The 9,395-nt window shown below is 43.6% G+C and overlaps 37 non-coding genes across 37 annotated transcripts; all 37 read left to right on the forward strand.

Moving 5' to 3' along the window:
• The first annotated feature begins 17 nt into the window (after positions 1-17).
• Positions 18-90, forward strand: TRNAV-UAC (transfer RNA valine (anticodon UAC)). Its single transcript has one exon. It is a non-coding gene; the product is annotated as a tRNA-Val (tRNA).
• A 98-nt stretch (positions 91-188) lies between these two features.
• Positions 189-261, forward strand: TRNAV-CAC (transfer RNA valine (anticodon CAC)). Its single transcript has one exon. It is a non-coding gene; the product is annotated as a tRNA-Val (tRNA).
• A 90-nt stretch (positions 262-351) lies between these two features.
• TRNAV-AAC (transfer RNA valine (anticodon AAC)) lies at positions 352-424 on the forward strand. Its single transcript has one exon. It is a non-coding gene; the product is annotated as a tRNA-Val (tRNA).
• A 98-nt stretch (positions 425-522) lies between these two features.
• On the forward strand, positions 523-595 carry TRNAV-UAC (transfer RNA valine (anticodon UAC)). The gene has a single exon. It is a non-coding gene; the product is annotated as a tRNA-Val (tRNA).
• Positions 596-1,027: 432 nt separating this feature from the next.
• TRNAV-AAC (transfer RNA valine (anticodon AAC)) lies at positions 1,028-1,100 on the forward strand. The gene has a single exon. It is a non-coding gene; the product is annotated as a tRNA-Val (tRNA).
• Positions 1,101-1,695: 595 nt separating this feature from the next.
• On the forward strand, positions 1,696-1,768 carry TRNAV-UAC (transfer RNA valine (anticodon UAC)). The gene has a single exon. It is a non-coding gene; the product is annotated as a tRNA-Val (tRNA).
• A 766-nt stretch (positions 1,769-2,534) lies between these two features.
• On the forward strand, positions 2,535-2,607 carry TRNAV-AAC (transfer RNA valine (anticodon AAC)). The gene has a single exon. It is a non-coding gene; the product is annotated as a tRNA-Val (tRNA).
• A 90-nt stretch (positions 2,608-2,697) lies between these two features.
• Positions 2,698-2,770, forward strand: TRNAV-CAC (transfer RNA valine (anticodon CAC)). Its single transcript has one exon. It is a non-coding gene; the product is annotated as a tRNA-Val (tRNA).
• Positions 2,771-2,860: 90 nt separating this feature from the next.
• Positions 2,861-2,933, forward strand: TRNAV-AAC (transfer RNA valine (anticodon AAC)). Its single transcript has one exon. It is a non-coding gene; the product is annotated as a tRNA-Val (tRNA).
• Positions 2,934-3,031: 98 nt separating this feature from the next.
• Positions 3,032-3,104, forward strand: TRNAV-AAC (transfer RNA valine (anticodon AAC)). The gene has a single exon. It is a non-coding gene; the product is annotated as a tRNA-Val (tRNA).
• Positions 3,105-3,365: 261 nt separating this feature from the next.
• TRNAV-CAC (transfer RNA valine (anticodon CAC)) lies at positions 3,366-3,438 on the forward strand. The gene has a single exon. It is a non-coding gene; the product is annotated as a tRNA-Val (tRNA).
• A 90-nt stretch (positions 3,439-3,528) lies between these two features.
• TRNAV-AAC (transfer RNA valine (anticodon AAC)) lies at positions 3,529-3,601 on the forward strand. Its single transcript has one exon. It is a non-coding gene; the product is annotated as a tRNA-Val (tRNA).
• A 98-nt stretch (positions 3,602-3,699) lies between these two features.
• On the forward strand, positions 3,700-3,772 carry TRNAV-UAC (transfer RNA valine (anticodon UAC)). The gene has a single exon. It is a non-coding gene; the product is annotated as a tRNA-Val (tRNA).
• A 98-nt stretch (positions 3,773-3,870) lies between these two features.
• Positions 3,871-3,943, forward strand: TRNAV-CAC (transfer RNA valine (anticodon CAC)). Its single transcript has one exon. It is a non-coding gene; the product is annotated as a tRNA-Val (tRNA).
• Positions 3,944-4,222: 279 nt separating this feature from the next.
• TRNAV-CAC (transfer RNA valine (anticodon CAC)) lies at positions 4,223-4,295 on the forward strand. The gene has a single exon. It is a non-coding gene; the product is annotated as a tRNA-Val (tRNA).
• A 90-nt stretch (positions 4,296-4,385) lies between these two features.
• Positions 4,386-4,458, forward strand: TRNAV-AAC (transfer RNA valine (anticodon AAC)). The gene has a single exon. It is a non-coding gene; the product is annotated as a tRNA-Val (tRNA).
• A 98-nt stretch (positions 4,459-4,556) lies between these two features.
• Positions 4,557-4,629, forward strand: TRNAV-UAC (transfer RNA valine (anticodon UAC)). The gene has a single exon. It is a non-coding gene; the product is annotated as a tRNA-Val (tRNA).
• Positions 4,630-4,890: 261 nt separating this feature from the next.
• Positions 4,891-4,963, forward strand: TRNAV-AAC (transfer RNA valine (anticodon AAC)). Its single transcript has one exon. It is a non-coding gene; the product is annotated as a tRNA-Val (tRNA).
• A 98-nt stretch (positions 4,964-5,061) lies between these two features.
• On the forward strand, positions 5,062-5,134 carry TRNAV-AAC (transfer RNA valine (anticodon AAC)). Its single transcript has one exon. It is a non-coding gene; the product is annotated as a tRNA-Val (tRNA).
• A 261-nt stretch (positions 5,135-5,395) lies between these two features.
• TRNAV-CAC (transfer RNA valine (anticodon CAC)) lies at positions 5,396-5,468 on the forward strand. Its single transcript has one exon. It is a non-coding gene; the product is annotated as a tRNA-Val (tRNA).
• Positions 5,469-5,558: 90 nt separating this feature from the next.
• TRNAV-AAC (transfer RNA valine (anticodon AAC)) lies at positions 5,559-5,631 on the forward strand. The gene has a single exon. It is a non-coding gene; the product is annotated as a tRNA-Val (tRNA).
• Positions 5,632-5,729: 98 nt separating this feature from the next.
• Positions 5,730-5,802, forward strand: TRNAV-UAC (transfer RNA valine (anticodon UAC)). The gene has a single exon. It is a non-coding gene; the product is annotated as a tRNA-Val (tRNA).
• Positions 5,803-5,900: 98 nt separating this feature from the next.
• On the forward strand, positions 5,901-5,973 carry TRNAV-CAC (transfer RNA valine (anticodon CAC)). Its single transcript has one exon. It is a non-coding gene; the product is annotated as a tRNA-Val (tRNA).
• Positions 5,974-6,252: 279 nt separating this feature from the next.
• On the forward strand, positions 6,253-6,325 carry TRNAV-CAC (transfer RNA valine (anticodon CAC)). The gene has a single exon. It is a non-coding gene; the product is annotated as a tRNA-Val (tRNA).
• A 90-nt stretch (positions 6,326-6,415) lies between these two features.
• TRNAV-AAC (transfer RNA valine (anticodon AAC)) lies at positions 6,416-6,488 on the forward strand. Its single transcript has one exon. It is a non-coding gene; the product is annotated as a tRNA-Val (tRNA).
• A 98-nt stretch (positions 6,489-6,586) lies between these two features.
• On the forward strand, positions 6,587-6,659 carry TRNAV-UAC (transfer RNA valine (anticodon UAC)). Its single transcript has one exon. It is a non-coding gene; the product is annotated as a tRNA-Val (tRNA).
• Positions 6,660-6,920: 261 nt separating this feature from the next.
• TRNAV-AAC (transfer RNA valine (anticodon AAC)) lies at positions 6,921-6,993 on the forward strand. Its single transcript has one exon. It is a non-coding gene; the product is annotated as a tRNA-Val (tRNA).
• A 98-nt stretch (positions 6,994-7,091) lies between these two features.
• TRNAV-CAC (transfer RNA valine (anticodon CAC)) lies at positions 7,092-7,164 on the forward strand. Its single transcript has one exon. It is a non-coding gene; the product is annotated as a tRNA-Val (tRNA).
• A 90-nt stretch (positions 7,165-7,254) lies between these two features.
• On the forward strand, positions 7,255-7,327 carry TRNAV-AAC (transfer RNA valine (anticodon AAC)). The gene has a single exon. It is a non-coding gene; the product is annotated as a tRNA-Val (tRNA).
• Positions 7,328-7,425: 98 nt separating this feature from the next.
• TRNAV-UAC (transfer RNA valine (anticodon UAC)) lies at positions 7,426-7,498 on the forward strand. Its single transcript has one exon. It is a non-coding gene; the product is annotated as a tRNA-Val (tRNA).
• Positions 7,499-7,596: 98 nt separating this feature from the next.
• Positions 7,597-7,669, forward strand: TRNAV-CAC (transfer RNA valine (anticodon CAC)). Its single transcript has one exon. It is a non-coding gene; the product is annotated as a tRNA-Val (tRNA).
• Positions 7,670-7,948: 279 nt separating this feature from the next.
• Positions 7,949-8,021, forward strand: TRNAV-CAC (transfer RNA valine (anticodon CAC)). The gene has a single exon. It is a non-coding gene; the product is annotated as a tRNA-Val (tRNA).
• Positions 8,022-8,111: 90 nt separating this feature from the next.
• On the forward strand, positions 8,112-8,184 carry TRNAV-AAC (transfer RNA valine (anticodon AAC)). The gene has a single exon. It is a non-coding gene; the product is annotated as a tRNA-Val (tRNA).
• A 98-nt stretch (positions 8,185-8,282) lies between these two features.
• Positions 8,283-8,355, forward strand: TRNAV-UAC (transfer RNA valine (anticodon UAC)). The gene has a single exon. It is a non-coding gene; the product is annotated as a tRNA-Val (tRNA).
• Positions 8,356-8,616: 261 nt separating this feature from the next.
• Positions 8,617-8,689, forward strand: TRNAV-AAC (transfer RNA valine (anticodon AAC)). The gene has a single exon. It is a non-coding gene; the product is annotated as a tRNA-Val (tRNA).
• Positions 8,690-8,787: 98 nt separating this feature from the next.
• Positions 8,788-8,860, forward strand: TRNAV-UAC (transfer RNA valine (anticodon UAC)). Its single transcript has one exon. It is a non-coding gene; the product is annotated as a tRNA-Val (tRNA).
• Positions 8,861-9,292: 432 nt separating this feature from the next.
• On the forward strand, positions 9,293-9,365 carry TRNAV-UAC (transfer RNA valine (anticodon UAC)). The gene has a single exon. It is a non-coding gene; the product is annotated as a tRNA-Val (tRNA).
• Positions 9,366-9,395: the final 30 nt, after the last annotated feature.

Raw genomic sequence — 9,395 nt, forward strand, 5'->3', positions numbered from 1 at the left:
GAACAATCAATATCCAAGTTTCTGTAGTGTAGTGGTTATCAAGTTCGCCTTACACGCGAAAGGTCCCCTGTTCGAGACAGGGCAGAAACATGGAATTTTTTTTGTTGGCACTAATTGGCTGGATTCTTTTTCTCAATTCGTTTCTGCATGGCTTGCGGGTTGTGGGTTGCGGAACAATCAATATCCAAGTTTCTGTAGTGTAGTGGTTATCACGTTCGCCTCACACGCGAAAGGTCCCCTGTTCGAAACTGGGCAGAAACAAGGAACTATGTGTTCCTTTTAACACAAAGAAAGCCTTTAAATTTGTCAAACTTTGGTTTCTGCAATGGTGGGTTTTTGTATCAAGGGGAAGTTTCTGTAGTGTAGTGGTTATCACGTTCGCCTAACACGCGAAAGGTCCCCTGTTCGAGACAGGGCAGAAACATGCAATTTTTTTTGTTGGCACTAATTGGCTGGATTATTTTTCTCAATTCGTTTCTGCATGGCTTGCGGGTTGTGGGTTGCAGAACAATCAATATCCAAGTTTCTGTAGTGTAGTGGTTATCAAGTTCGCCTTACACGCGAAAGGTCCCCTGTTCGAGACAGGGCAGAAACATGGAATTTTTTTTGTTGGCACTAATTGGCTGGATTCTTTTTCTCAATTCGTTTCTGCATGGCTTGCGGGTTGTGGGTTGCGGAACAATCAATATCCAAGTTTCTGTAGTGTAGTGGTTATCACGTTCGCCTCACACGCGAAAGGTCTCCTGTTCGAAACTGGGCAGAAACAAGGAACTATGTGTTCCTTTTAACACAAAGAAAGCCTTTAAATTTGTCAAACTTTGGTTTCTGCAATGGTGGGTTTTTGTATCAAGGGGAAGTTTCTGTAGTGTAGTGGTTATCACGTTCGCCTAATACGCGAAAGGTCCCCTGTTCGAGACAGGGCAGAAACATGGAATTTTTTTTGTTGGCACTAATTGGCTGGATTCTTTTTCTCAATTCGTTTCTGCATGGCTTGCGGGTTGTGGGTTGCGGAACAATCAATATCCAAGTTTCTGTAGTGTAGTGGTTATCACGTTCGCCTAACACGCGAAAGGTCCCCTGTTCGAGACAGGGCAGAAACATGGAATTTTTTTTGTTGGCACTAATTGGCTGGATTCTTTTTCTCAATTCGTTTCTGCATGGCTTGCGGGTTGTGGGTTGCGGAACAATCAATATCCAAGTTTCTGTAGTGTAGTGGTTATCACGTTCGCCTAACACACGAAAGGTCCCCTGTTCGAGACAGGGCAGAAACAAGGAACTATGTCTTCCTTTTAACACAAAGAAAGCCTTTAAATTTGTCAAACTTTGGTTTCTGCAATGGTGGGTTTTTGTATCAAGGGGAAGTTTCTGTAGTGTAGTGGTTATCACGTTCGCCTAATACGCGAAAGGTCCCCTGTTCGAGACAGGGCAGAAACATGGAATTTTTTATGTTGCCACTAATTGGCTGGATTCTTTTTCTCAATTCGTTTCTGCATGGCTTGCGGGTTGTGGGTTGCGGAACAATCAATATCCAAGTTTCTGTAGTGTAGTGGTTATCACGTTCGCCTAACACACGAAAGGTCCCCTGTTCGAGACAGGGCAGAAACAAGGAACTATGTCTTCCTTTTAACACAAAGAAAGCCTTTAAATTTGTCAAACTTTGGTTTCTGCAATGGTGGGTTTTTGTATCAAGGGGAAGTTTCTGTAGTGTAGTGGTTATCACGTTCGCCTTACACGCGAAAGGTCCCCTGTTCGAGACAGGGCAGAAACATGGAATTTTTTATGTTGCCACTAATTGGCTGGATTCTTTTTCTCAATTCGTTTCTGCATGGCTTGCGGGTTGTGGGTTGCGGAACAATCAATATCCAATTTTCTGTAGTGTAGTGGTTATCACGTTCGCCTCACACACGAAAGGTCCCCTGTTCGAAACTGGGCAGAAACAAGGAACTATGTGTTCCTTTTAACACAAAGAAAGCCTTTAAATTTGTCAAACTTTGGTTTCTGCAATGGTGGGTTTTTGTATCAAGGGGAAGTTTCTGTAGTGTAGTGGTTATCACGTTCGCCTAACACGTGAAAGGTCCCCTGTTCGAGACAGGGCAGAAACATGGAATTTTTTTTGTTGGCACTAATTGGCTGGATTATTTTTCTCAATTCGTTTCTGCATGGCTTGCGGGTTGTGGGTTGCGGAACAATCAATATCCAAGTTTCTGTAGTGTAGTGGTTATCACGTTCGCCTCACACGCGAAAGGTCCCTTGTTCGAAACTGGGCAGAAACAAGGAACTATGTGTTCCTTTTAACACAAAGAAAGCCTTTAAATTTGTCAAACTTTGGTTTCTGCAATGGTGGGTTTTTGTATCAAGGGGAAGTTTCTGTAGTGTAGTGGTTATCAAGTTCGCCTAACACGCGAAAGGTCCCCTGTTCGAGACAGGGCAGAAACATGGAATTTTTTTTGTTGGCACTAATTGGCTGGATTCTTTTTCTCAATTCGTTTCTGCATGGCTTGCGGGTTGTGGGTTGCGGATCAATCAATATCCAAGTTTCTGTAGTGTAGTGGTTATCACGTTCGCCTAACACGCGAAAGGTCCCCTGTTCGAGACAGGGCAGAAACATGGAACTATGTCTTCCTTTTAACACAAAGAAAGCCTTTAAATTTGTCAAACTTTGGTTTCTGCAATGGTGGGTTTGTGTATCAAGGGGAAGTTTCTGTAGTGTAGTGGTTATCACGTTCGCCTCACACGCGAAAGGTCCCCTGTTCGAAACTGGGCAGAAACAAGGAACTATGTGTTCCTTTTAACACAAAGAAAGCCTTTAAATTTGTCAAACTTTGGTTTCTGCAATGGTGGGTTTTTGTATCAAGGGGAAGTTTCTGTAGTGTAGTGGTTATCACGTTCGCCTAACACGCGAAAGGTCCCCTGTTCGAGACAGGGCAGAAACATGGAATTTTTTATGTTGCCACTAATTGGCTGGATTCTTTTTCTCAATTCGTTTCTGCATGGCTTGCGGGTTGTGGGTTGCGGAACAATCAATATCCAAGTTTCTGTAGTGTAGTGGTTATCACGTTCGCCTAACACGCGAAAGGTCCCCTGTTCGAGACAGGGCAGAAACAAGGAACTATGTCTTCCTTTTAACACAAAGAAAGCCTTTAAATTTGTCAAACTTTGGTTTCTGCAATGGTGGGTTTTTGTATCAAGGGGAAGTTTCCGTAGTGTAGTGGTTATCACGTTCGCCTAACACGCGAAAGGTCCCCTGTTCGAGACAGGGCAGAAACATGGAATTTTTTTTGTTGGCACTAATTGGCTGGATTATTTTTCTCAATTCGTTTCTGCATGGCTTGCGGGTTGTGGGTTGCGGAACAATCAATATCCAAGTTTCTGTAGTGTAGTGGTTATCACGTTCGCCTCACACGCGAAAGGTCCCCTGTTCGAAACTGGGCAGAAACAAGGAACTATGTGTTCCTTTTAACACAAAGAAAGCCTTTAAATTTGTCAAACTTTGGTTTCTGCAATGGTGGGTTTTTGTATCAAGGGGGAGTTTCTGTAGTGTAGTGGTTATCACGTTCGCCTAACACGCGAAAGGTCCCCTGTTCGAGACAGGGCAGAAACATGCAATTTTTTTTGTTGGCACTAATTGGCTGGATTATTTTTCTCAATTCGTTTCTGCATGGCTTGCGGGTTGTGGGTTGCAGAACAATCAATATCCAAGTTTCTGTAGTGTAGTGGTTATCAAGTTCGCCTTACACGCGAAAGGTCCCCTGTTCGAGACAGGGCAGAAACATGGAATTTTTTTTGTTGGCACTAATTGGCTGGATTCTTTTTCTCAATTCGTTTCTGCATGGCTTGCGGGTTGTGGGTTGCGGAACAATCAATATCCAAGTTTCTGTAGTGTAGTGGTTATCACGTTCGCCTCACACGCGAAAGGTCCCCTGTTCGAAACTGGGCAGAAACAAGGAACTATGTGTTCCTTTTAACACAAAGAAAGCCTTTAAATTTGTCAAACTTTGGTTTCTGCAATGGTGGGTTTTTGTATCAAGGGGAAGTTTCTGTAGTGTAGTGGTTATCACGTTCGCCTAACACGCGAAAGGTCCCCTGTTCGAGACAGGGCCCCTGTTCGAGACAGGGCAGAAACATGGAATTTTTTTTGTTGGCACTAATTGGCTGGATTATTTTTCTCAATTCGTTTCTGCATGGCTTGCGGGTTGTGGGTTGCGGAACAATCAATATCCAAGTTTCTGTAGTGTAGTGGTTATCACGTTCGCCTCACACGCGAAAGGTCCCCTGTTCGAAACTGGGCAGAAACAAGGAACTATGTGTTCCTTTTAACACAAAGAAAGCCTTTAAATTTGTCAAACTTTGGTTTCTGCAATGGTGGGTTTTTGTATCAAGGGGAAGTTTCTGTAGTGTAGTGGTTATCACGTTCGCCTAACACGCGAAAGGTCCCCTGTTCGAGACAGGGCAGAAACATGGAATTTTTTTTGTTGGCACTAATTGGCTGGATTATTTTTCTCAATTCGTTTCTGCATGGCTTGCGGGTTGTGGGTTGTGGAACAATCAATATCCAAGTTTCTGTAGTGTAATGGTTATCACGTTCGCCTTACACGCGAAAGGTCCCCTGTTCGAGACAGGGCAGAAACATGGAATTTTTTTTGTTGGCACTAATTGGCTGGATTCTTTTTCTCAATTCGTTTCTGCATGGCTTGCGGGTTGTGGGTTGCGGAACAATCAATATCCAAGTTTCTGTAGTGTAGTGGTTATCACGTTCGCCTAACACGCGAAAGGTCCCCTGTTCGAAACTGGGCAGAAACAAGGAACTATGTGTTCCTTTTAACACAAAGAAAGCCTTTAAATTTGTCAAACTTTGGTTTCTGCAATGGTGGGTTTTTGTATCAAGGGGAAGTTTCTGTAGTGTAGTGGTTATCACGTTCGCCTAACACGCGAAAGGTCCCCTGTTCGAGACAGGGCAGAAACATGGAATTTTTTATGTTGCCACTAATTGGCTGGATTCTTTTTCTCAATTCGTTTCTGCATGGCTTGCGGGTTGTGGGTTGCGGAACAATCAATATCCAAGTTTCTGTAGTGTAGTGGTTATCACGTTCGCCTAACACGCGAAAGGTCCCCTGTTCGAGACAGGGCAGAAACAAGGAACTATGTCTTCCTTTTAACACAAAGAAAGCCTTTAAATTTGTCAAACTTTGGTTTCTGCAATGGTGGGTTTTTGTATCAAGGGGAAGTTTCCGTAGTGTAGTGGTTATCACGTTCGCCTAACACGCGAAAGGTCCCCTGTTCGAGACAGGGCAGAAACATGGAATTTTTTTTGTTGGCACTAATTGGCTGGATTATTTTTCTCAATTCGTTTCTGCATGGCTTGCGGGTTGTGGGTTGCGGAACAATCAATATCCAAGTTTCTGTAGTGTAGTGGTTATCACGTTCGCCTCACACGCGAAAGGTCCCCTGTTCGAAACTGGGCAGAAACAAGGAACTATGTGTTCCTTTTAACACAAAGAAAGCCTTTAAATTTGTCAAACTTTGGTTTCTGCAATGGTGGGTTTTTGTATCAAGGGGGAGTTTCTGTAGTGTAGTGGTTATCACGTTCGCCTAACACGCGAAAGGTCCCCTGTTCGAGACAGGGCAGAAACATGCAATTTTTTTTGTTGGCACTAATTGGCTGGATTATTTTTCTCAATTCGTTTCTGCATGGCTTGCGGGTTGTGGGTTGCAGAACAATCAATATCCAAGTTTCTGTAGTGTAGTGGTTATCAAGTTCGCCTTACACGCGAAAGGTCCCCTGTTCGAGACAGGGCAGAAACATGGAATTTTTTTTGTTGGCACTAATTGGCTGGATTCTTTTTCTCAATTCGTTTCTGCATGGCTTGCGGGTTGTGGGTTGCGGAACAATCAATATCCAAGTTTCTGTAGTGTAGTGGTTATCACGTTCGCCTCACACGCGAAAGGTCCCCTGTTCGAAACTGGGCAGAAACAAGGAACTATGTGTTCCTTTTAACACAAAGAAAGCCTTTAAATTTGTCAAACTTTGGTTTCTGCAATGGTGGGTTTTTGTATCAAGGGGAAGTTTCTGTAGTGTAGTGGTTATCACGTTCGCCTAACACGCGAAAGGTCCCCTGTTCGAGACAGGGCCCCTGTTCGAGACAGGGCAGAAACATGGAATTTTTTTTGTTGGCACTAATTGGCTGGATTATTTTTCTCAATTCGTTTCTGCATGGCTTGCGGGTTGTGGGTTGCGGAACAATCAATATCCAAGTTTCTGTAGTGTAGTGGTTATCACGTTCGCCTCACACGCGAAAGGTCCCCTGTTCGAAACTGGGCAGAAACAAGGAACTATGTGTTCCTTTTAACACAAAGAAAGCCTTTAAATTTGTCAAACTTTGGTTTCTGCAATGGTGGGTTTTTGTATCAAGGGGAAGTTTCTGTAGTGTAGTGGTTATCACGTTCGCCTAACACGCGAAAGGTCCCCTGTTCGAGACAGGGCAGAAACATGGAATTTTTTTTGTTGGCACTAATTGGCTGGATTATTTTTCTCAATTCGTTTCTGCATGGCTTGCGGGTTGTGGGTTGTGGAACAATCAATATCCAAGTTTCTGTAGTGTAATGGTTATCACGTTCGCCTTACACGCGAAAGGTCCCCTGTTCGAGACAGGGCAGAAACATGGAATTTTTTTTGTTGGCACTAATTGGCTGGATTCTTTTTCTCAATTCGTTTCTGCATGGCTTGCGGGTTGTGGGTTGCGGAACAATCAATATCCAAGTTTCTGTAGTGTAGTGGTTATCACGTTCGCCTAACACGCGAAAGGTCCCCTGTTCGAAACTGGGCAGAAACAAGGAACTATGTGTTCCTTTTAACACAAAGAAAGCCTTTAAATTTGTCAAACTTTGGTTTCTGCAATGGTGGGTTTTTGTATCAAGGGGAAGTTTCTGTAGTGTAGTGGTTATCACGTTCGCCTAACACGCGAAAGGTCCCCTGTTCGAGACAGGGCAGAAACATGGAATTTTTTTTGTTGGCACTAATTGGCTGGATTATTTTTCTCAATTCGTTTCTGCATGGCTTGCGGGTTGTGGGTTGCGGAACAATCAATATCCAAGTTTCTGTAGTGTAGTGGTTATCACGTTCGCCTCACACGCGAAAGGTCCCCTGTTCGAAACTGGGCAGAAACAAGGAACTATGTGTTCCTTTTAACACAAAGAAAGCCTTTAAATTTGTCAAACTTTGGTTTCTGCAATGGTGGGTTTTTGTATCAAGGGGGAGTTTCTGTAGTGTAGTGGTTATCACGTTCGCCTAACACGCGAAAGGTCCCCTGTTCGAGACAGGGCAGAAACATGCAATTTTTTTTGTTGGCACTAATTGGCTGGATTATTTTTCTCAATTCGTTTCTGCATGGCTTGCGGGTTGTGGGTTGCAGAACAATCAATATCCAAGTTTCTGTAGTGTAGTGGTTATCAAGTTCGCCTTACACGCGAAAGGTCCCCTGTTCGAGACAGGGCAGAAACATGGAATTTTTTTTGTTGGCACTAATTGGCTGGATTCTTTTTCTCAATTCGTTTCTGCATGGCTTGCGGGTTGTGGGTTGCGGAACAATCAATATCCAAGTTTCTGTAGTGTAGTGGTTATCACGTTCGCCTCACACGCGAAAGGTCCCCTGTTCGAAACTGGGCAGAAACAAGGAACTATGTGTTCCTTTTAACACAAAGAAAGCCTTTAAATTTGTCAAACTTTGGTTTCTGCAATGGTGGGTTTTTGTATCAAGGGGAAGTTTCTGTAGTGTAGTGGTTATCACGTTCGCCTAACACGCGAAAGGTCCCCTGTTCGAGACAGGGCCCCTGTTCGAGACAGGGCAGAAACATGGAATTTTTTTTGTTGGCACTAATTGGCTGGATTATTTTTCTCAATTCGTTTCTGCATGGCTTGCGGGTTGTGGGTTGCGGAACAATCAATATCCAAGTTTCTGTAGTGTAGTGGTTATCACGTTCGCCTCACACGCGAAAGGTCCCCTGTTCGAAACTGGGCAGAAACAAGGAACTATGTGTTCCTTTTAACACAAAGAAAGCCTTTAAATTTGTCAAACTTTGGTTTCTGCAATGGTGGGTTTTTGTATCAAGGGGAAGTTTCTGTAGTGTAGTGGTTATCACGTTCGCCTAACACGCGAAAGGTCCCCTGTTCGAGACAGGGCAGAAACATGGAATTTTTTTTGTTGGCACTAATTGGCTGGATTATTTTTCTCAATTCGTTTCTGCATGGCTTGCGGGTTGTGGGTTGTGGAACAATCAATATCCAAGTTTCTGTAGTGTAATGGTTATCACGTTCGCCTTACACGCGAAAGGTCCCCTGTTCGAGACAGGGCAGAAACATGGAATTTTTTTTGTTGGCACTAATTGGCTGGATTCTTTTTCTCAATTCGTTTCTGCATGGCTTGCGGGTTGTGGGTTGCGGAACAATCAATATCCAAGTTTCTGTAGTGTAGTGGTTATCACGTTCGCCTAACACGCGAAAGGTCCCCTGTTCGAAACTGGGCAGAAACAAGGAACTATGTGTTCCTTTTAACACAAAGAAAGCCTTTAAATTTGTCAAACTTTGGTTTCTGCAATGGTGGGTTTTTGTATCAAGGGGAAGTTTCTGTAGTGTAGTGGTTATCACGTTCGCCTAACACGCGAAAGGTCCCCTGTTCGAGACAGGGCAGAAACATGGAATTTTTTTTGTTGGCACTAATTGGCTGGATTATTTTTCTCAATTCGTTTCTGCATGGCTTGCGGGTTGTGGGTTGCGGAACAATCAATATCCAAGTTTCTGTAGTGTAGTGGTTATCACGTTCGCCTTACACGCGAAAGGTCCCCTGTTCGAGACAGGGCAGAAACATGGAATTTTTTTTGTTGGCACTAATTGGCTGGATTCTTTTTCTCAATTCGTTTCTGCATGGCTTGCGGGTTGTGGGTTGCGGAACAATCAATATCCAAGTTTCTGTAGTGTAGTGGTTATCACGTTCGCCTAACACGCGAAAGGTCCCCTGTTCGAAACTGGGCAGAAACAAGGAACTATGTGTTCCTTTTAACACAAAGAAAGCCTTTAAATTTGTCAAACTTTGGTTTCTGCAATGGTGGGTTTTTGTATCAAGGGGAAGTTTCTGTAGTGTAGTGGTTATCACGTTCGCCTAACACGCGAAAGGTCCCCTGTTCGAGACAGGGCAGAAGCATGGAATTTTTTTTGTTGGCACTAATTGGCTGGATTATTTTTCTCAATTCGTTTCTGCATGGCTTGCGGGTTGTGGGTTGCTGAACAATCAATATCCAAGTTTCTGTAGTGTAGTGGTTATCACGTTCGCCTTACACGCGAAAGGTCCCCTGTTCGAGACAGGGCAGAAACATGGAATTTTTTATGTTGCCACTAATTGGCT

This window comes from Rhinoderma darwinii, chromosome 4, assembly GCF_050947455.1.
Source record: "Rhinoderma darwinii isolate aRhiDar2 chromosome 4, aRhiDar2.hap1, whole genome shotgun sequence".
Classification (NCBI taxonomy): Eukaryota; Metazoa; Chordata; class Amphibia; order Anura; family Rhinodermatidae; genus Rhinoderma; species Rhinoderma darwinii.